The 23,679-nt window shown below is 42.1% G+C and overlaps 1 protein-coding gene across 4 annotated transcripts in view; it reads right to left on the reverse strand.

The window, feature by feature from the left end:
* Window positions 1-23,679, reverse strand: part of NUMA1 (nuclear mitotic apparatus protein 1) — a 68,330-nt gene that overhangs the window by 39,092 nt on the left and 5,559 nt on the right. For 2 of the 4 annotated variants that reach the window (XM_081798762.1, XM_081798763.1), the window contains exon 2: window positions 4,352-4,420. The exons of the other annotated variants lie outside the window; for them this stretch is intronic. The gene's annotated coding sequence lies outside the window, so the exon portion shown is untranslated. The remainder of the gene's footprint in view (window positions 1-4,351; window positions 4,421-23,679) is intronic. 4 annotated transcript variants of the gene reach the window in all.

Genomic DNA, 23,679 nt, shown 5'->3' on the forward strand with positions numbered 1-23,679 from the left:
GTCGGCTGTGGAATGGCCGCCAAAATCCCAGCTGTGCTGCCAGAACCTAATCCCCTGTTCCGCTGAGCATTTGTGGGGAGGGGCCGAGGGGCCAAGGCATGGGACCTAGTACGGAAGGCACTGGCTGGAGCCCCTGCACCGGCACAGGCACTGGGACCCAAGGGCAGAGCCTACAGGCTCTGCCTCTCCCCCATGGCCCAAAAGAAAAGATGTCGGACTCTGAGAAAACAAAACCACAGCGTTTCCACCCACTGAACAGTGACTCTCACAACGACTGGGAGAGAAACCCACCAGTCATCAGGACCGCCCCCCCCCCCAGCTTTTACTTAGACCACCAATATTTATTAAGCACCTACTATGTGCAAGGCACCGCTACAGGACATAAAGGGAGTATACAAAGATGAATTAAACCCAGCCTCTACACTTAGCTAGGTTATAATTACACAGGAGATAAGAAATGTGCCTTGAAAACTGTATTTCAAATAGTATGTGATAACTCCCACAAAAGGATATAAAAATTCCAACTAGTTGAAAGTAGGTAAAAAGACTAAGAAAATCTCGGGAGAAAAAAAAAGACTAAGAAAATGAAGTGATATTTGAATGTGGATCTTAAAACATGTAGGTAAAATTTTCCCAGATAGAAATAGAAGAGTGGGGAAGAAGGGAAAGCAGAGAAGACTGTGGAAGTAGTCTGGAACAGACCTTTAAGTTGTGAGGTGAGGTCGGAGTTGGTGAATCTTGAACTCAAATAAAGATCTGAATGTTTATTTTGTTGTTTGTTTTTAACACAGAGATGTGGTACAGTGAGAACTGTATTTTCAGAAATTATTCTGGTATATAAAAGAAAGAGACTACCAGCAGGGAGGCAGGTCAGAAGGCTGCCACAACCAAAGGCAGGTAATGAGGACACGAAAAGGGAAAATGAGAGAGAATGGAAAGATGAGGAATGAGACATGATGAAGACAGGGAATGGCTGGAAGCAGAGGGAGAAATTGTAAAGGAGAGGAAAATGTGGGGGATGGCTGGGCAGACAGAAAGGCCATATATAGAAGTGGGGAGATGAGACAGATCTCTCTTATTAGAATAAGAGAGAAAACAAGGTATAATAAATAGCAGCTATTGCTTACTGAGTGCATATTATGTGCCACGCACACCCTGTTCTGCTGACCTAATGTGTATTAACTCATTAATCTGAAAAACTCCCTTGGTGAAGCAGGTACTATTACCACTCAACTCTACAGAGGAGGAAACTGAGCCACAGAGATGAAATAATTTGCCCAAGATCACACAGCTAGTGACTGGCCCAACTCTACACCACTTACTGCTGTGTGACCGTGGCAGGTAACCTCTGGACCTCAGTATCCCTATTTGTAAAACAAAAATAAAGATATCTATTTTACAAGGTTATAATGAGGCTTAATCCCGTAACATCTATAAGGTGCCCAACACACTGACTAGCACATAAGGCACAAGGTGGTGCTTAACAAAGGTTAATTCCTGTTCTGGGCATTTTGGCACCTAGTCACCAAGGTGTCCAAGCAGAAGCTCGCTGTTTGTCAAGAAAGCTAGTGGGGGTGCTCCTCCCTGGAGTGGGAGCTTGGATCCTCAGGATACTTGCTCTCCTTCCATCAGGCTGCCTCTCTGAATTTTACTTTAAGGTCCAGCTCAAATTTCAACTCCTCAAATATTCCTTAACAGGTATCAGTGGTTATCTAAGGGAGGAGTTAAGACTGTGGGGGAGTTTCTATACTATATGTTTCTTCTATATTTGAATTCATTCTAAATAAACATGTATTACATTGGTAATCACAAAAATGTGTCTACATTCTGCATTCAGCATTTGTGCTGCCTTAACTATATAAGCATGGAAGTCTTGTCCTCACATCTAGAATGTAAATGTCAAGGGCATAACCAGTTCCGTCTCTCTCTATGATCCCCCACAGTATCTAGCACACTAAGGCTCCTTGAATCTGTTCCATTGAAATACATCTGGATGGCAGGTTTCCAAATTTAACCCTCTGGGCACCAGAGAATGACTGGAGTGAGTGGTGGGAGTCAGACCAAGGCCCATTGCTGCAGAGACCCCCATCACCCGGCTTCTTCTCCCAGGCCCTTAGCTTTCCCACAGTATCACTTGCAGTCTGTGGTTAGCAACTGCTATTGGTAGAAAGTTCTTTATTCAAAGAAGGACCAGGAAAGCCAAGCCAAAGCAAAAACCAAAGCTTTTACAGAAAAGCAAAGTGGCAAACATAATTTAATGACTGGCATAATCAACACTCCAGGAAATGTATGAGGTGAAAATAGGAGGCAGGCCTGCTAAAACTGTCCTGGCTACATCTGGCACTGCGTCAGCCCTGAAGCTCCCCAGCACCTGAAAGAGTTGATACCGTGTCTCAAAAGAATACAAGAGATTCCCACCCCCTTCCTCGGCTCTAAACTCCAGGCAACAGCTTCCAGCTGTGCAGCTGCAGAGGAATGAGCTCTCCCCTGGAACCTCTCAGCCAAAACTGCCAAGCTTCCGGGCCTGCTCTTCACGGCTGCCCACGAAGCCGAAGCCCGGGCCAGTGGTGGCCAGTTTCTCCAGCCTCCCTTTCCCCCACCACAAGGCCGCCGCTCGCCTCCAGTAGCAGCATCAGGACTCCCCCAAGCCTCCTCCCGGCCTAGCTAGGCAAAGGGCAGGCCACACGGCTCCTGCCTGAATCCAAAGCCCCTGCTCTGTGTTCCCAAAAGACCAGGATAGGTAAAACCATTTTTAAAAGAAAGGAGAGGGGGCACCTGGGTGGCTCAGTCATTAAGCGTCTGCCTTCGGCTTGGGTCATAATCCAAGGGTCCTGGGATCAAGCCCCGCATAGGGCTCCCTGCTCCGCGGGAAGCCTGCTTCTCCCTCTCCTACTCCCTCTGCTTGTGTTCCCTCTCTCGCTGTCAAATAAATAAAATCTTTAAAAAATAAATAAATAAAAGAAAGGAGAGAAGAAGGAAGGAAAACAATAAATGACTAACACAAGATTCAGGATAGCACTCAGAGGTTGGAAGGGGTTGGTGATGCACAGAGGGTGTTTTCAAAGGGTCTGGTAATATTACATCTCCTGTGCATGGGTGTTTGTTTTACTATTTTTGTTTAAAATGTAGATGTTACAGCTTTTAATGAGTATTGCCATTAAAAAATATAATAATGTGTATTACCATTTTTAAAAGTATGAAGTAAAAACTGAAAGAGAGCAATTTCCACTGAGATGGCCCAGGGTAGGGTGGTTCTAATACAAAGAATTCACCTGGCCTTCAAGGCCCTCCAGGACCCAGCCCCAGTTTTACCTTCTAGAGTTATTTATGCCCTTACCCAAACCCTCCACCCTGCCAGACTGGTCTTCTCACTGTCTTCTGAAGTCCCTCTGAACCTCCCACCTCAGCCTACTAGGCTGAAAGGGAAGCTTTCACTATAGGAAGCTGTAGGCCCAATGAGAGCCTCTCAGTCCCTATAGGCCCTCTCGCTAAGAAAGCTGGTAGGGAAAATGCTCTTATAGATCCACTGCCCTATGCGATGCCTTCTAGTCTTTCCTCTGCCACCTGATGTCCTAGCATCATAAATACCTACAGACTATTGTTGCTGTTGCTGCTACTGTTGTAATTAATAGCTAACATTTAATGAGCACTTAGTATGCACCAGGCACTGTGCTAAACACTTTTTTGCTTAGTCCTCACAATAACCCAATGACACGATAACAAATACTATGATTATCCATCTCTATTTTACAGAAAAGGAAATTGAGAAAGATTAAATAACTTGCCTAAGTCCACACAGCTAGTAAGTGTTGGAGCCAAAATTGGAGTCCAGCTGGGTCTCTCCAGAGACCATCCTCTTACATGGTCATTTTCATCTAGTCCTCTCAACTACGTAGGCTTTATTTCTATCTTAAAGATGAGAAAATCTGAGTCTCAGGAATTAAGTGACTTAGTCACATAGGTAGTGACTTGTCTATGTGGTCTCTACATTATTCTCTACTGCTCTTAAATAAACAACCATCAAATGAATAAATAAAAGCTAGCACATTCTCAGTGGCTCAAAGAAACCCTGTTCCTCTGTACTTCCTCATAAGAATCAACTTTTTAATCCAAACAAACAGTTCTAATTTTAAAAGTTACCACTAAAGAATTTTTTTTCTGAAGATACAACAGCTTTAGAAACATTAAAGGACCAAAACTCTGAAGAGGCGAGCATAGAAGAATTTTCTACTGGAAGGGACAGTGGACATATCTCAAGGGTGAGAAGCCATGGAGAAAGAAGACTGGAAGAAACTCCATTGGCTGGAGGGAAGGACTGCTGTTTCAGAACCCGGACCTCCAGCTTACTTACCAGGCCTCATTCTCCCTCTCCAGAGGGTAGTGCTGAGTAATGAGGCAGTGTTGGTAAGCCTGCAGCTTCCTGGGGAGAAAAGCAGAGGGCAAATCAAAACCCAGAGAGGATTCATTATAACATCCAAGAGGCCCTATTCAGTTCTCCCTCAAGAAAGTCTTTCTACAAAACACCTAAGAACCTGTTCACCCTGTTTCATTGTCACAGAGGAGTAAACGGATCTGTCCCTACAGGCAATATATCTAGCACAATGTTTGCGCACACAGAACTGATGATGAGAAAGGTAAAAGAAACTGAAGGAGGAACAGTTTCAATGTAAATATTTGCAACTACTCTTAGAGACAGCCACACACCAATGGTAACAAACAAACAAACAAACAAACAAACACCCTAGATTTGGTGTTGGAAGCCCCTGAAGGTAAGTTCTGAATCCATCACCTACTGAATTTATGGCTTCAGGCAAGTCACTTGCCCTAGCTTGGGTCTCAGTAAAAGAAGGGTATTGGCATTGGATAGATCATATCTAAAGCACCTCCAAAATTTCCCATGATTCTTTCTCCAGGATACCATTCTCAACAATAACAACAAAAATCTTTGCCACAGAACTAATCTCCTCAGAATCTAGTCAAAACTTCACCAGTTAGATCTTCCTCCTTTCCAGGGGGGAAAAAAGAAAAAAGCAAATCCCCTAGAAACAAGCATTTTTGTTTGTTACCCTACTGGGTCCCATCTCCAAAGCAAGGCACAGGTGGATGCTTCATTAATCCTGATGACAGGAGGTGGTCCTTGGAAACTGGTAGTACCAACTGTGCATGGGGCACAATGAAAGGTATTTGGAACTATAGTCAAGGCATTAACAAGCTTTCATAAATAAAAGCCACAGAGAAGAGTGCAATTTATAATTACATTGGTCTTAAAAGCCTAATTTTTAAAAATGGGAAAAAAAAACACACCTAAATAAAAGCAGCTTTCTATACCTGGTCAACAAATCACAGAATCTCAAAGTCGAAAGAGACCTTAATGGTCTTCTAGTCACCCACCCTACATTCATGCTAGAACACTTGTGACAACTAGGCTGAAGATTTGCTATCTTTTTTTTTTTTAAGATTTTATTTATTTATTTGACAGAGAGAGAGAGACAGCACAAGCAGGGGAGTGGCAGGCAGAGGCAGAGGGAGAAGTAGGCTCCCCGCAGAGCAGGGGGAGCCCGATGTGGGACTCGATCCCAGGACCCCGGGATCATGACCTGAGCTGAAGGCAGTCGCTTAACCAACTGAGCCACCCAAGCGCCCAAGATTTGCTATCTTCTGCCCGAGATGGAAATTTACAATTTATCTCTATGTCTGAGCAAGGTCTGCTGATTTGAGACAACTTGTGACTTCAGAACATAAGCTTTAGAGAATAAGGATTCTGCCCAGGATCTGGTTTGTTTCAAACAGACTTTAAGTAGCTAAAAAACCCAGATGACACCTCTCTCTTCTCTCTTCCTCTCTCACCCTCCCATCTCTCCCTCTCTCCCCATGCCCTCTGCTTTATCTTCTGTCTCTACCTCCTACACAGCACTGAATCCCCGGTCTTTCTGGTTCCAAATCCACTTCTCCTATCACACACAATGTGATGCCTTTAACTTCCGAAAGAAATGAACAAACACAAATATTAATAAGGGCTGGATTTCTAAATAGGATGCTAGACTGCCTCAAAAACCAAATTTGTTAATATGCTAACTAATAAAATAAATGGGAATGTATTTAATGTGGCCATGATTAAAAAAAACAGACAACAAACCTTTTTTTTTTTTTAAGATTTTGATTTGAGAGCATGAGTGAGAGATGGCAAGAGAGCACAAGCTGGGGGGGGAGGGGAAGTGACAGAGGGAGAGAGAGAGAGGGAGAAACAGGCTCCCTGCCGAGCAGGGAGCCCGATGAGGGGCTTGATCCCAGGACCCCGGGTTCATGACCTGAGCAGACACTTAACCAGCTGAGCCACCAGGTACCCCCAAACCTAACATTTTAACAGACTTCAAGAATTTAAGGAAGGCTACTTCTCACATCTCAATTAATCCCTCCTGAAGAACCCTAAGAGGCAAGCATGTTCATTCCAATTTTACAGACTAAAAGACTAGAAGAAAATGCCTGCTTCAAGGTCAACCTACAGGACTGCAGAGCCAGAACTCAAGTCTTCTAAATCCAGGGCTCTTTCCAGCACACCTCAACTACAACCTATACCTGTCTTATCAGTATAGTCCTTTTTGTGCACAAAGCACTTACACATTCCTTGTTCAAAGGGTTTCTGCTACAACTAATTTGTGGTGTGGGTAAGGCAGGTGTCATTTTCTCCATTTTTAAAGACGCTAAGTAACTTTAACAGCATTAGATAAAATAACATCCCATATATCTGGCATCACTGAGAAGTATGAAGAGTTCCTCACAGGCAATTTTCCTAAAGCTGAAATTTCCCTCCCTTTAGGACCGAATCTTTAAAAAACCAAAACACTATTTGCAATACAGATTCTTCAAAATATATAAGATGGGTTACTCTTTACTTGGAATTAATGAAATTTAACCAGGGACATTCAACCATAAACATGAAATAAACACCTGAAGATACTATATTGGAGACTCAAACCTAAATTAAACAGGCTTACAGGGCACCTGGGTGGCTCAGTCGTTAAGCGTCTGTCTTCGGCTCAGGTCATGATCTCAGGGGCCTGGGGTCGAGACCCACATTGGGCTCCCTGCTCAGCGGGAAGCCTGCTTCTCCCTCTCCCACTCCCCCTGCTTGTGTTCCTGCTCTCACTCTCTCTCTGTCAAATAAATAAATAAAAACTTAAAAAAAAAAAAAAACAGGCTTACAATCCTGTGGAGAAAGAAACATACCTATAACTCACCTTAATACAAGGCCAAAGAACACAGACTTGGGCAGTGCTAAAAGGAAGGTGAGAGAACACTGGGAAGTCTAGTGGAGACTAACAGTGACTTGTCGGAAGCACACCAGAAAAGCAGTGTCCTGAGCAGAACGGCTTACTTGTGCTTTTTCAAAAGATGAATCTGGCACAACATCGAGTCCAGAGGCAGAACAGAGTGAGGTGGTAACTGCAGTGGCAGTAGGACCAAAGAACGGTGTTACTTGAAAGGCATCGTGGAGGTAGACCCAAAGTTCTTAGGAACGGGGTGTGGTAAGGAAAAGACCTAGGATTCCTGCTTTGCTGAAAAGACTTCAGACCAGGAACACAGAATTTACTGTTTTAGAGGACATGTGAGGGTCTGATTAACTCAGGATGGATGATTAGGAAAGCTTTACCAAGGAAGTAACATTGAAGCTGAGTACTTAAAGTGTGAGTAGGATGAGTAGGGTTTCACCGAAAGAGAAGTAAAAAAGAGCATTCTAGGCAAAGAGAACAGCATATGCAAAGATAGAGTTTATTACATTTGAGCAATGGCATGCAGTTTTAGGAAGGTGTAGCAGATGATGAGGATAAGTAGTACTAAATTGTGAGGCACTTACATCATACTAAGGAATTCAGATTTTATCCTGTAGGTGATAGGAAACAATCAAGGTTTCTAAAGGGAGGGAGTAAAGGGGAGGAACATAGATCAGACCTATGTTCCAGTCTGTATGACGTACAGGCTAGAATGGTAAGAAACAAGAGGAAGGCAATACAGCACAATGGCTAAGAGCATGGGGTCTGCAGTTAGACTGCCTAATTAAAATCCTGGCTCTATAGCTTACTAGCTGTGCAACCTTGAGCGGGTTATTTAACCTGTGTCCCCAGCTTCCCCATCTATAAAATGTGAATAGTAACAGTACTTTCTCAGAGGGTCATTGTAAATCTTTACAAATCTTAAATGCTAGCTGTTAGAGGCTGAAAGGTTATTAGGAGGAGGTTATATCCACATGTGGTTTAGTGTTGTCCTTGCTCTTCCTTCTACCCAAAGCTTTCTTTTCTTACCTCTTCATCTAGTTAATTCTAACTTATCCTTCATACCTCAGCTCAACAAATGTTACTTCCTCATGTAAACTCTCCCTAACCACCTAGTTCCCAGTTCCATACTAGGTCAAGTTCCTACTATGCATAGCACCAGAGTCCTTTCCTTCACAGCTCTCAGTTTCTAATTATGCCTTTTTGTATTTCATTAATTTTTCTCCTAGTATCATATGTTCCATGAAATCACAGACTGTGTGCTCACCATTGAATTCTTAGAAATTAGCACAATGCCTGGTACATAGAAGGTGCCTGATAAATACTTCTTAAATGAATGAAAGGTTTCAAATTATATTTTAAAAGTGAATCCTCTTCAGACTCACTCTTCATATAGAACCCAAGATACAGATAAAAGTAGATGGTTTGAAGTAAAGGATGTTTGGAGCCCTGTCCCCCTCCCCCGCTTCCACCTGATTCCTAAGTCTGTTCTGTAATTCTTTTCTTTTTTTAAAAAAAGATTTACGTCTTTGACAGAAAGACAGCAAGAGAGGGAATACAAGCAAGGAGAGTGTGAAAGGGGAAGCAGGCTTCCCGCTGAGCAGGGAGCCCGATGCGGGGCTGGATCCCAGGACCCTGGGATCATGACCTGAGCTGAAGGCAGACGCTTAACGACTGAGCCACCCAGGCACCCCTATAATTCTTTTTCTTTTTAATTAACTTTTTTGTTGTTGTTCTGTAATTCTATTAAGCTTTGCAGAATGCAGTGCAAAACCATTACTTGTTCCAAGCAAGTAGGGATATATGCCTGAAATAAAGCAGTGATTTAAAAAAGAGGAAGCAACAGTTTGAGAACTACTTATGACAGGCCCTGATAATCAATTGTAAGTGAAGAATGAGAAAAGGAAAATTCTAGAAGCACCTCTAATTTCCTAGCTTGAATGAATATCATGTGTGCCAAAAACAAACAAAAAGAATGTAAAAGTAATAACTTCAATCATTGAGCACTAGTACCAACCCTATCAGGCAAGTGCTACTGATACCCTCTTTCATAGAAGTTTCAAGATGTTGAGCAACCTGTCCAAAATCATGAGGCTAACAAGTAGCAGAATTAAGATTCAAACCCAGGTCTGTCTCACTCCAAAGTTCATAATCTAAACCATCATGCCATAATGGCAGGTGATTTGAAGTTTGGTTTTAGACATGAGGTGTCTATTGGACATACAATCAGAAAAACCCAGTAGCTGGTGAAAAATATGATTTGGGGCTAAAGATATAGATTTGGGTCACTTTTGGGACAGTGTGACTATAATCAGAAGAGGGTCTATGGTAGGATCATGCTTGCTTAGTAGGCCTATAAAGAGGTGGTGTATACATTTGCTATTGAAATTTGTTAATCTTCTGCCAAAGCCTCTGTCTTGCGCAGCTCCAGGGGGCACCCACGTTGAGAATTGATGGAAAGACTCTGAGTGAAATTCCAAAGCTCTGGAGATTCCTTTTAGGACCTTTATATTATTTGAGGAAATTTTAACAGAAAGCCAGTGACCACACCGATGTCAATTTAAAAGGAAGGTGGTTAAGAGAATGGATCTGGAGATAAAACGTCTTCATTTTCTCTCCTTATGTCAGGGTCTCATCATCTCTTGCCTGGGATTCTACCTTCCTCACTAAAAACACCTAGCATTTGTATATGGCTTTTTACCACTGACAGTGTTTCCCATCTACAAAGTATTTCACATGATCCTCACAACAGCTCTGCAAGGTAGACACTGCTTTCATTTTATCAAAGAGGAATGAAGTTCAGAAAAGTACTTTGCCTAAGGTCACAAAACTATAAAACAAGAGGACCACAATGCAACTCTGATCTTCTGGCTCCAAATCTGAAGCTCTTTCCAGCAGATTCACCCCAAGATAACCATGAGCCACCCACCCACCTAGGAACCAGAAGAGTCACCATCCCTATGTACACTTTTGCTGTATTTAAAAAGAAAACAGCAGGGGGGATAATGACTCGAAAGGGCTAATGGGATGCTGGTAATGTTCTGTTTCTTGAAATAGCACTAATGACACAGGTGTGTTCATGAGGTACATCACTTTACACATTTTTCTGTATGTATGTTACACTTTTTTTTTTTAAATATTTTATTTATTTATTTGAGAGAGACAGAGATAGTGAGAGAGAGCTCGAGCAGGAAGGAGGGGGGAGAAGCAGGCTTCCCGCGGAGCAGGGAGCCCGATGCGGGGCTCGATCCCAGGACCCCGGGATCATGACCTGAGCCGAAGGCAGAGGCTTAACCATCTGAGCCACCCAGGCGCCCCTGTATGTTACACTTCAAAAAACAAACAAACACTAGGCAAAATTAAGACAGACTAATCAAAATTCAGGAGCAAAGCTGGATGTCTCAGGGCTACATATATATTTACTTCTCAAGCAGGTACATAAAGGGCACCTACCAATTAAGTAAGGATGCACAAAATCCTTGCACACACAAATAATATATTCACCCACTTGTCCTTACCCATAATGTCTAGGTGATGTGAGGCAATCTGATGGAATCAGGAGCAAGGGAAGCCCAGGAAGGGACCAAGATTCATTTACTATTAAATGAAAAAAAAATGCATCTGAAAAGTGCAACTATCCTGTACTATCAATAGTAAGATATCTCAATTTCAGGGACAATAAAAGTGTGAAAAAATAGCCAATGAATTGAAAGATGCCACCAATTATAAATGCATCCTAATTTCAGAGTGTTAAAATGTAAAAACAAAACAGCAACAAAGCATTTAAAAATAAATAAAATACAATGTTCTAATCTCAAAAGGTAGTTCAACTGTGGGATCATAGATCCTGGAGCATTAGGGCTAGAAAGGACCTTGGAGGTAAGTCTCTGGTACAAGCTCTTCAATTATAGAGATGGAGAGAGTGGGGCCCTGCTTAACAGTTGTTAAGTGACCTTATTAGATTGAAGCTCACACACCAGGAAGTTGAGAACTACAAAGCTGGTTCCCTGATTCCTGGGACTCTTTCCACTACCCAGATACCTCCCCCTAAACCCAGGAGAAGATTTACATGTTAACTCTATTTTTTACTTTCATAATTCTCTGCTTCATTAACTCACTAAAAAAAATTAAAAGCACCTCTTAAAAATCAATCAAGATGAGAAAATAGAGGAGACTTCACCTCTTGCTTGACCAAGTTTATTTTCCTTGTTCTCTAAAACCAATGAAGCAATATAAAGTTAGACTAAAAAAATTTCTAGTCTCTCAGCCCCTTTTTGTTCCCCTCTGGGCCCTCCCACAAGATAAGATATGCTAACAGATTTTTCCATGCCCCCCAAAACATAACTACAAATATATATATTTTTTTAATTTTTTTAAAGATTTTATTTGACAGAGAGAGACACAGCGTAAGAGGAAACACAAGCAGGGGGAGTGGGAGAGGGAGAAGCAGGCTTCCCGCGGAGCAGGGAGCCCGATGCAGGGCTCGATCCCAGGACCCTGGGATCATGACCTAAGCCGAAGGCAGACGCCTAATGACTGAGCCACCCAGGCGCCCCACTACAAATATATTTTTATATTTAAGGATTTTTTTATTATTCTCCATTTTAAAAAACTAGGTTTACACTTCAACATTGCTCTGCAACTTGTTTTTCTCACTTAATAATTTATCATGAACATCCCCCTAAGTATCAGTAAATAAGATTTTAACTCATACTTTTAAAAAGCTATATAATAACAGTCCACATAAAGAATATAACATAATGTGTTCACGTATTTTCCTACTGATGGACAAAGCTATTTTCAATCTACCATTTCAAACAATGCCGTAATGCATATCTTTGTGCATATTTCTTTTTAAATGAAAGAAAAAAATTTCTATATACACACTTTCTAGTCATCTAATGTTTTGATTGCTTCCTTTCTTGTTATCATCCCTGCCTTACTAGCTCATAGAATTTTCCTCAGGGCCCAGTGTGATAAAGGAAGGCAAAGCAACTTGGAGAATGTCAAGACAGGACATGTGATACTTACTGTTGGTAAATTAAAATTGGCCTATCTTGGCTCCCTCTCCCAGCCACCTGCGCATCCCACCCTCCCACCCCCACCCAATACATGTGCTCCTTGTTCTGGTCTCAGCAGCTGCTTCCCACTCAACCAATGTGGGCAGAGATGGCTTGTGGAATTAATCCTACTTTGTCACACTGCTGACCCTGACAAGTGCAGATAGGCCCACCAGCTATCCAAACAAGTAGGAAGGAGAAAGAATACATTATCACTATGAAATATTATAATACAGAAATACAGAGAGTAAAATGTAAAACTCCCCATTCACCAAACCTTAACCCACATTCACCAATGGCACTCCCCTCCTCAGAGTGACTACTGTTACAAGTTTGTTGTAGCCTTTCCTAAGCATACACACACGTACACGTGTGTGTATATACAGATACATAGATGTGTATATACATGCATGTGTGTATGCATGTATGTAAATAGAGAGACAAAGAGTGTGTGTTTGGTCTACATACCTGTAATCATACTGTATGATTTGTTTTGCAACTTGCCTTTTTCACTTAAAAATTTATTTCACGTTTCCATATTAGTATATAATGGATTTCTCATACTTTAAAAAGCTTTGGGGGTGCCTGGGTGGCTCAGTCAATTAAGCGTCTGCCTTCAGCTCAGGTCATGACCCTGGGGTCCTGGGATGGAGCCCCACAACAGGGTGTCTGCTTAGCAGGGAGTCTGCTTCTCCCTCTGCCCCTACCCCTGCTGGTGCGCACTCTCATGCTCTCTAATAAATAAAAAATATCTTTAAAATAAATAAATAAAAAGCTTGAGAAAAATGCTATAGTTTTTGAACAGACAGGCCTTCTGACTACTATATTCTAATATATTTCCCACTATCCAAAGGTCAACAAACTATGATCTGCAGAGGTGAACAGAGTAGACCCTTGAATAATGCAAAGATTAGGGGTGCCAAGCCGCCCCCACCACCCTATACAACTGAAAATTGACGCAGAACTTCTGACACCCCAAAAACTTAACTATTAATAGCCACCGTTGACTGGAGGCCTTATCGATAACATAAACAACTGATTAACATCTATCTTGTTAAGTTATATGTATTAATACCGTAACCGAACAATAAAGCTAGAGAAAAGAAAATGTTACTAGGAAAATCATAAAAGAAAATACATTTACAGTACTGTATTTATCAAAAAAATCCCTGTATAAGTGGACCCATGCAGTTCAAACCCATGTTGTTCAAGGGTCAACTGTAGTTGCAACTACACAGCCTGCAAAGCCTAAAATATTTACTACCTGGGTCTAAACAAAACAATAACTTACACTGAACATCAAAAGAACAGTTTCTTAATGGAGATTGTTTGTCCAACTGACTGTGGCTATTTTAGACAGTGAAGCTCATTTTAAATGAAATTTAGATGGGGCACATGAATGGCTCAGTCGGTTAAGCGTCTGCCTTCAGCTCAGGTCATGATCCCAGAGTCCTGGGATCAAGTCCCGCATCGGGCTCCTTGCTCAGCAGGAGCCTGCTTCTCCCTCTGTCCCTCCCCCTGCTTGTGTGCTTGTGCTATCTCTCTCTGACAAATAAATAAAATCTAAAAAAAATAAAAATAAAAAAAATGGTTATCTCTGCAGAGTAGGATTAGGATAAAGGGTTAAGTGTAGGGGACTTATTTGTTATATATATCACTTTTATAATTTGTATAAAAGCATTACAGTGCTGTTTAAAATAGAAAAACTGAAAGCACTATAAAAATCCTCTATGATAGATTATTATACTGCATATACAGCAATATTTATAGTTTCAGCAATATTTTAAATTTATATGAATTTATACAATGAAAACAATGGTAACTGGGAAGGAGAATACAAAATTATAGGTAATATATGACTTTGGACTATGCAAAACAGAAATATGCATAGGTACAAAACATTGAAAAGACATCCTAAAATGGGAATAAGTGATTTTCTCCAGATAGTGGGGTTATGGATAATTTAGTTTTCTTCTTTATCCTTTCCTGTATTTTTCCTGTTTCCTACAATGAATATATACTATTTCTCAATCAGATTCAAAAAACATTTTCGGTTTCTACTGTATAATCAAAAGTCCACCCTTTGTGAGAAATTTGTATAGGACTATATACAGAATTAGCAGAAGTAAGCAACCCATTAGCAAGAAGACTGCATAAGGTATACGCCTAAGAAAACCTTCATCTTTGGGGTGTAGAGAAGCTCAATCTAAAGGGACAATGCTGATCATTTCCTGCCTTCTTGTTTTTGGAGATGCTTTAGTAAATGTAACTGAGGAATCAAGTTATATTGAGACACCTGACAAACCTTATACTCTAAGACCCAGGACCATCACCTTCTCAACCCTTAAATCTAAGACCTTACACTTAAAGAAAACAGATCGGGGCGCCTGGGTGGCACAGTTGGTTAAGCGTCCGACTCTTGGTTTCGGATCAGGCCCTGATCTTGGGATCAGGGTCCTGGGATCGAGCCATGCAAGGAGCCCAAGCTCAGTGCAGAGTCTGTTTAAGATTCTCTCTACTTCTGCCCCTCCCCACTACGCAAGTGTGCACTCGCTCTCTCTCTAATAAATAAATTAAAAAAAAAAAAAGGAAAGAAAACAGACTAAGACCTAAGTAACATGGGTTGGATCATATTATTCCTCACATCAAAAACATTCAGGGGGCCAGGCGCCTGGGTGGCTCAGTTGGTTAAGCATCTGACTCTTGATCTCAGCTCAGGTCTTGATCTCAGGGTCATGAGTTCAAGCCTTGCGTTGGGCTGGACGCTGGGCCTGGAACCTAGTTAAAAAAAAAACAAAACAAAACAGGGAGCCTAGGTGGCTCAGTCAGTTGAGCGGCTGCCTTCGGCTTGGGTCATGATGCCAGGGTCCTGGAATGGAGCCCTGCATAGGGCTCCCTGTTCAGCAGGGAATCTGTTTCTCCCTGTCCCTCTGCCCCTCCCCCAGCTCCTGCAGTGCTCGCTCTCCTTCTCTCTCATAAATAAATCTTTAAAAAAAAAAAAAAATTCAGGGTGTGTCTGGCTGGCTTAGTCAGAGGAGCTTGTAACTTGATCTCTGGGTTGTGAGTTCGAGCACTATGTTGGGTGCAGAGATTACTAAAAAAAAAAATAAACTTAAAAAAAAATTCAACAGCTAACTCCATGCAGAATAAAATCCATATCCCTTAACATGACACTTAAAAGTTCTTTAGGAGCTAACCATCAAACTTCCTTTCCGGCCTATCTCCAGCTCATACCTCTAAGATATTCTCTATCTCAGGAATACTTTTCTAAAACATGCTCTGTGCTTTTCCCAAACATGCTGTGACCTCCTCCAAAATGCTCTTTCTTCTAAACCTACTGAACGCTTAATTCACCTTTTATAACCTGGTTCAAATGCCTTCTCTCTTCAGAAGCTCTCCTTGTTCTCCCAATTCAAAAACAACTGTTCTCCCCTCTACGTGTTCCCAATATTACTTGTTCCTCTACACACTTTATTCCATTCCTCTTTGGGTCTACACTAGCTACAAATATGTTTCACTTGACTAAGCTTCTGGAGAGCAGAAGCCCTCTCATTCACCTACCAGCTGCATCTCAGTATAATGCTTGCACACAGTAGGTACTAAATAATGTTGCCTGACTGAATGACAGCCAACTGGCCCTAATCTAATGAATTACTTCAGTGAGGCAGCCAGCGAAGCCAAAGTGTCAAAGGAGGACAATCCCTCTAATTTAAAGTGACCAACAGAAAACGTCATGGGCCTGCCACTTTAAGGGGACTGGCAAGCTGACTGTGTTTACACAATCCTAATTAAAACTAAAGGGCACTGAGGGAAAGAAGAGGAATTGGGAGATTAAGAGGTGTGGATTCTACGGGTCACCTCCTCCTCTGTTTGGAGCCCAAATCTTCCAGCCTAGTGCCTAGTGAGCTCACCAAGCAGCCTATTCTCTCCTTGGGGCCACTATAGGATCTAAGTGTCAAAAAGCAACTGATTAGGCCACTTTCTCTCCAGCAACTGGCTCTGCTCTTGGCCATTTAACTTCTAATTGTGGTTACCTGGGGCTTTTTCTCTAAATGAGTCGCACTGCATCAATCATTAAGAGAATCCCTTTAAAGAAAGACTTGAAATTAACCACAGTAGGGAACAAAGTCTCTAAATCTCCTAAATCACAATATCCACACTGTCCATCTTGATGAAATTCACCTCCAACTCCTTCAAACAATAGGTCCTACCAGGGAATGACTTCTCTCAGGACCAGCATGTCCTGTGATTGTTTTTCAGGAGAAAGCTCCTAGTGCCTGCTTCCCATTAAACAGCTACTTCATGTTTGATCACTCGGCCGTGACTGCACGTAGAAAGCAAAATCACTACAACTTAGGGGCTAAAAAGGAATTCCACTCCTACCCCCTAATCTAATAGTCAAGAATTTACAAGCAGATATTTTCCCACCTCAAATCTCCTTAGGCCTACCTGTTTTCAGATCTAGAACTCTTAGTATGGAACTTTCTCAATATTAAAATCAGGAAAACAAGACCTAGAGTAAGAAAGAATTGCAAACGATCATATAGTGACTTAGCGACAGAATCTTTTGACCACACTGCCGAATACCTTATTTTACTGACTAGTTATCAACAAGACCACCCCATTTCCAGGAACAGATTCCAGGGTACACCAATCAGCCTATTTCAAATGCATTCAAGATAGGCTCTCTGCTTTCCCTCTTCCCATCTCCCTGCCCATCCTCACCCTTTCTCAAACCCAACTGCTGACAAAAAAAAAAAAAAAAAAATTAATGAAGTGACTCGATATATCATTTTTCCCACAAAAAGACTGGAGCTACCAAACTGTCTGCGTTGGCCACACCATATGATGGGCTCTGGCATGCTGGTGCGCAGTGGGTGCTGCAGCCAGAAGGACCTGTGCCTGAGTCTTCTGGAGATGGGACTGCAAACACCCCCTCAGCTGCAGTGTCCTACAGCAGCGTGTTCCAATCCTTTTTGGTCCTCAAATTACATTTGTGATTTGGGAGGACTACCAGGAGAAAGGCAAATTTTCTCACACTATCTAGTCACCATGGCTTAGAAGAAAGCAAATAAGCACAGTGAGTATAAAGAAGTGGCACCTTTTTAAACAAACATTTCCAGGGGCGCCTGGGTGGCTCAGTTGTTAAGCATGTGCCTTTGGCTCAGGTCATGATCCCAGGGTCCTGGGATCGAGCCCTGCATCAAGCCCATCATCGGGCTCCCTGCTCCGTGGGAAGCTTGCTTCTCCCTCTCCCACTCCGCCTGCTTGCGTTCCTGCTCTCGCTCTCTGTCAAATAAATAAAAATTAAAAAAAATTTTTTTAAATTAAAAATACATAAACATTTCCAATCTTTTTTTTTTTTAAAGATTTTATTTATTTATTGGACACAGAGAGACACAGTGAGAGAGGGAGGACAAGCAGGGGGAGTGGGAGAAGCAGGCTTCCCATGGAGCAGGGAGCCCAATGTGGGGCTCGATCCCAGCACCCTGGGATCATGACCTGAGCCGAGGGCAGACACTTAACAACTGAGCCACCTAGGCGCCTCCAATCTTATTAAATCAAATGAAAACTGCAGTCAAAATAGACCCTGTAGGAAGTTATTTACTTATTCTAACAATATTACTATCACTCAAAACATTTATGAAACACTCCATTGGAAACTGCCTTCAAAGTCTACTCCATGTGAGACACACACACATAAATTAAGTCTTACTGTTTACATGTCATTCTTCACCAAAAAATGCACTGCCTTGCTTCACTCTCTGGCTCCCAGTATCTTTTAGCTGTTTTCAAAAACTGAATCCACCACGCAAGAGTGACGATTTGCTACTTCTGAGGATATTCAAAAGATTGGCTTAGAAGCCAAAAATATTCTGAGCATTGGCAGCATCACCAGAATAAATACAAAGGCTGAGAACACAATTACTTTGAGGACAAACTTACAAATATTAAGTGTCCCACAACTACAACTAAGGGGACAAGATATGTGCAATATATGTCACATATATTACTTTACAATCACATTATATAATCATAAATTTTGACCCTGAAAGAAATCTTCCGGATCATATAATCCAAACTGTTCATTTTTACATATGAGAACACTCAGTCCATTGAGGTTAGGCAATTTGTCTCTAGTCACACAGCTGGTTAGCAACAGTCAGGACTAGAAACCTAGTCACCCTGACTTTTAGCATAATCCACAAACATATCCTAATCCATACCCCTCCCCCTTCTGTATTCCTCACTGCTGTCTTTCAAAGGGAAAGAAAATAACTTGGGACACTAAAGTACACCACAATGGTTCTGAAACCCAGTAGATGAGAAATGATGGCTTAAGACCAGGATATCTCTCTGTAATCACCCCTATGGGTATGAGCCATTGTTTAGTATGTAGCTCACAAAAGTTCTGGATAATCTACCTCAGATCAGGGATCACTGAAACCTCTGGACACCCCCCCACACACACATACACACAATAAGAATATATCTATTAAACCTGTCTTCCTGCAGTACCCCATGTGCCTCAAGTTAACCGAAAGAAAGTTACTATGCCTCCTGCAGTAACCCATGTGCCTCAAGTTAACTGAAAGTAAGTTACTATGAAGAACATGAATCAGGAAAAAAGAAAACAGTAAAGCTTCTGTTCAGGAAAAAGCTGATCTATGAAAAACCAGAGAGGGCAGGAACCATCCTGAACTTACTTCCTGGTGGACAGCTTCCTCAGACCTGGACAAAGAGATCCCTCGCAGTCTGGCTTAGAATTAGCATCTACCCAGGGAAGGGGAAAAGGGACAGGAATGCTTGTTCATTCTCCCATCCCACCCACTGTTGGTCAGCTCAGCTTCATATCATTCTGGGCAGCTCCAGCGTTCCGTAGATCAGACAGCAACGGAAGGGAAGCCACGCAACCTAGGTCAATGGGGTGAGTCAGTCGCAGAGCAGGAAGAGTCACTGGGGCAGAAATTCTGGCCTCCTGTGGCAAGATTGCCAAACCATACCACACCACACCCCCACCCACTTTGGTCAGCACTGGGAAGGCCCTGCCCTATTAGGATTCTGGTCTCCAAACCAGGAAAGGTCCTTCCTCAGGAGGCTCCATACCACGTTCATTCCCAAGTGTGTTTCTCCTACTCAAAAACCTTCCATGGCTTTCTTCTGCCTAAAGCATCATACCTAAATTATCTGGCTTAATTTTCGAAATCCTCCATTATATGGCCTTTAAGTCATTTATTCAACCTTATTTCCCACTATTCCAGTGTACACTCTGAACTGATCAAGCCAGTCTTTCCACTTCTCTCTGCATGAGCCTCTCTCATTTCCATGCCTTCAGTTATCCAGCAGCGGTAAATTCAAATACCTTCAGGAGTAAGGCAGGTAAAAGAAATGGATTCTCCAGTGGAGCATATGGTAAAACCCAAAGTGTTGTCCCCACCTAAAGGCATTCAAAGATTTTAATTCAAATATTTATGCAATACTTCACCTTCAGCATTACAATAACCTCTTAAATAATTATTAATACTCTTTCTAGCTTGCAAGTGAAGAAACTTTCCCAAGGTTATGCAGCTGGCAAAATGCTGGGCATCATCTCTGAATCCAAAGCAAGAGCTCTAAAGTATTAGGATTCCCAGTAGTACAAACATCAGAAAAGATACAGAGCTCTAAACTCTGAAGAGGAGGGGTGCCTGTGGGGCTTAGTCGGTTAAACATCTGACTCTTGATTTTGGCTCAGGTCATGATCTCAGGGTCGTGAAACTGAGCCCCACATCAGGCTCCATGCTCAGCACGGAGTCAGCTTGGGATTCCCTCTCTTGCTCCCTCTGTCCCTCCCCCCACTTGCACTCTCAATCTCTCTCGCTAAAATAAGTAAAATCTTTAAAAAATACATAAAGGGGCGCCTGGGTGGCTCAGCTGGTAAAGCGGCTGCCTTCGGCTCAGGTCGTGATCCCAGCGTCCTGTGATTGAGTCCCGCATCGGGCTCCTTGCTCAGCAGGGAGCCTGCTTCTCCCTCTACTGCTCCCTCTGCTTGTGTTCTCTCTCTCTCTCTCTCAAATAAATAAAATCTTTTTTTTAAAGATTTTATTTACTTATTTGACAGAGAGAAGGAGAGAACACAAGCAGGGGGAGCGGGAGAGGGAGAAGCAGGCTCCCCGCCAAGCAAGGAGCCCGATGTGAGGCTCGATCCCAGGACCCTGGGACCATGACCTGAGCCAAAGGCAGACGCCTAATGACTGAGCCACCCAGGTGCCCATAAATAAGATCTTTAAAAAAATAAAAAGTAAAAAATACATAAATGAACTCTGAAGAGGAAATTCATTTTTCATGATACACAACCTTAATAGTGGGATGGGAAACCCAAATAGCTTATCTAACCATACTCCAACTAGCTCAAATTTTATCCATGTTCCTGCCAAAGTCTTTCCTAGTTATTCCAGGGCCTACTGAGTTCCCTCTTAATTCCTATTGGGCTTACAGACTAGACAACACGATTGTGTGCCAAATTATATATGGTCATGCAAAACTGAATACTGAGTCCATGTGTTCTCTAGCTTCACTAATCACACTACTGTATTAACCTATATAGTTCTGCTAAAAATGTTTAACCTGAATCTAATCAGGAGAAAACAATCCTACAAATCCAAATTAAGAAATATTCTGGGGGCACCTGGGTGGCTCAGTTGGTTAAACATCTGACTCTTGGTTTTGGCTCAGGTCATGATCTCACAGTTGGGGGATCAAGCCCAGCCTTGGGCTCTGCACTCAGTGTGGAGTCGGCTTTGGATTCTCTCTCTCAGATAAATAAAATCTTAAAAAAAAAAATTCTGCAAAAATCTAAACTAAATTCTTCAAGAATGTCAATACTATGGTAGAAAAAAAAAATTCAAGATTAAGAGATTAGAGAATTGTTCAAGGGGCATGACAAAATCATGGCAACTAAATGTAAGCGCAATCCTTCAATGAAGGCTGATTTGAAAAAAGTCTATAAAAGACATCACTGGGAAAATTTGAGAAGTCTGAACAAGTACTGTACATTGGATGTATTGAATCAATATTAAATTTCCTGAGTGCTAACTGTATTGTGGTTATATAGGAAGGATAGTCTTGTTTTTAGGAAACACTGCTGAAATATTTAGGATGAAGTAACATGATGTTCACATGAAACAGTCAAAAGTGTATCAGAAAATGAAGGACAGAGAGCAAATGCAACACAATGTTCACAATTGGTGAATCCAGGTGAAGAGTGTATTTGTTATATTTTTCTTGTAAAGTATCAATAGGTTTGAACTTATACAAGCGTGTATAAATATTTATTATTCCTATAAAGTATCTGTAGGTTTGAACAGTTGGTGAGGAGGAAAATCCTGTATTACACACTTCTTTACATACTCAGCTCTTTGAGAGATAAAACAGGTACTCGTTACTTATTTGCTCACTACCTAAGGAAACTGGGCTTTGGAGGTCAGCAACCAAACAGGGTCCACTTTGCAACAGTTCATGAGGGGTACAGTGGCAAACTCTTAGAGAACAAGAGGTTTCCTTCACACTCACACCATCACACCACAGAAAGGATAGAAAAGTAGGTAATAAAAGCTATTATTACCTCGCCCTTCACTGAGGCCATCCAGCAGTCAGAGACACTTGACAAATGCCCACTTACAGGGCAGAATACAGTTGTTACCCACACAAAGGACCAAGAGCTAGGGTCACATTGCATCCACCTTGTCATAGGGTACCAAAAACTTGACAGCCTGCAAAACAAGTGTCTCTGGCCAGTCACAGGAAGGCACCAAGTGATCAAATAAATATGTCTAAAGTATACACAGTCTTTACTCCTCACCATATAAACCAGTCCTCAGCTGCAGTAAGGCAGAAGAAATCTGCAAGGCTGAATCACTGGCATTTCCTGCACTGGCTTCAAAGAAATCAGTCCTTAAATAGGACAGAAAGGGCAGCTGACACAGCTGTCAACAGAGGCCTCAACTCAGGAGCATGCTGTGCAATATGCCCTCTTTCCCTTCTACGGCCACCAGGTCGTTTTACTTCTGCCAAGTGGTCCCTTATTAGGGTAACTGACTGCCCAATGGCCAACCCTTAACCTTGACTCTCTCCTCCCCTCATTGACAGCCAAGATACTGCCCTTTCCAGATAGTTCCTCCACCAATTTAGCAGAAAGAATAATCAAAACTATTCCCCCAAAATTTCCATCAGCTGAAGATTTAAAGTGGTGTAACACAGAGCTTACTTCTCAAACCTACCATTTTTAGCCCTTTTACCAAACAGAATGAAAACATATAAAGCCTGCTTGTCAAGCTTTGGAATTATAAACTGTGAAGGACAGAAAATACAATGTTTTTAGATTTGCTATGGCAAAAAAGATCTCAACAGTTACCAAAATCAACACAGTACAATTTCACAGAATTAAATATAAACGCTTGCATTCACAATGAAAGAAATCAAACTAATACAAGATGGTAGAGACCTGGTTCAGCAGTTCTTATTTAAAAGGCTGCCTTTCAGGGCACCTGGGTGGCTCCATCGTTAAGCGTCTGCCTTCGGCTCAGGTCATGATCCCAGGGCCCTGGGATCGAGCCCCAGCCCCGCATTAGGCTCCCTGCTCAGCGAGAGGCCTGCTTCTCCATATCCCACTCCCCCCTGCTTGTGTTCCCTCTCTCGCGCGGTCTGTCAAATAAATAAATAAAATCTTTAAAAAAAAAAAAAAGGCTGCCTTTGGGGTAGGGGAGGGAGCAGGCTGCCTATAGTGGGAGGTGGAGAAGAGGCTGTTATGCTCTCAATGAACCATGAATGTAACAGAGCTACCCAAAACATCAATGCAGGATCGGTATGTGTGACAACTCTGTGCCTCACCTTTAAAGAGCAAAGTCAGAGTATATGCAGTGAAGAATGACAACAACTGTGGTGAAAGGTCTAAAAGTCATGTCATGGCAAACGTGAGGGAAGAACTACAGAAGTTTAGCAGGGAGAACATGAAAACTTTTTTCAAATATATGCATGCTTGTCATGCAGGTGAAGAGAAAAACTTGTGTTCTCTTGCAAGAGGACAAAACCAGAACTACTGAGTAGAAATTATAGGAAGATAGATTTTGGTTGGACATGGGGAAAGACTTTCAGCATAATAAAGAAATTAAGAATGTGGGAGGCCATAGGGCTCCATGCTGAGCGGGGAGCCTGCTTCTCCCTTTCTGCCTGCTGCTTCCCCTGCTTGTACACTCTCTCTGTCAAAAATAAATCTTAAAAAAAAAAAAAAGGAATGTGGGGGGCACTTGAGTGGCTCAGTTGTTAAGCATCTGCCTTCGGCTCAGGTCATGATCCCAGGGTCCTGGGGT

The sequence above is a fragment of the Leptonychotes weddellii genome, chromosome 11 (genome assembly GCF_054177405.1).
Source record: "Leptonychotes weddellii isolate Sample4059 chromosome 11, ASM5417740v2, whole genome shotgun sequence".
Classification (NCBI taxonomy): Eukaryota; Metazoa; Chordata; class Mammalia; order Carnivora; family Phocidae; genus Leptonychotes; species Leptonychotes weddellii.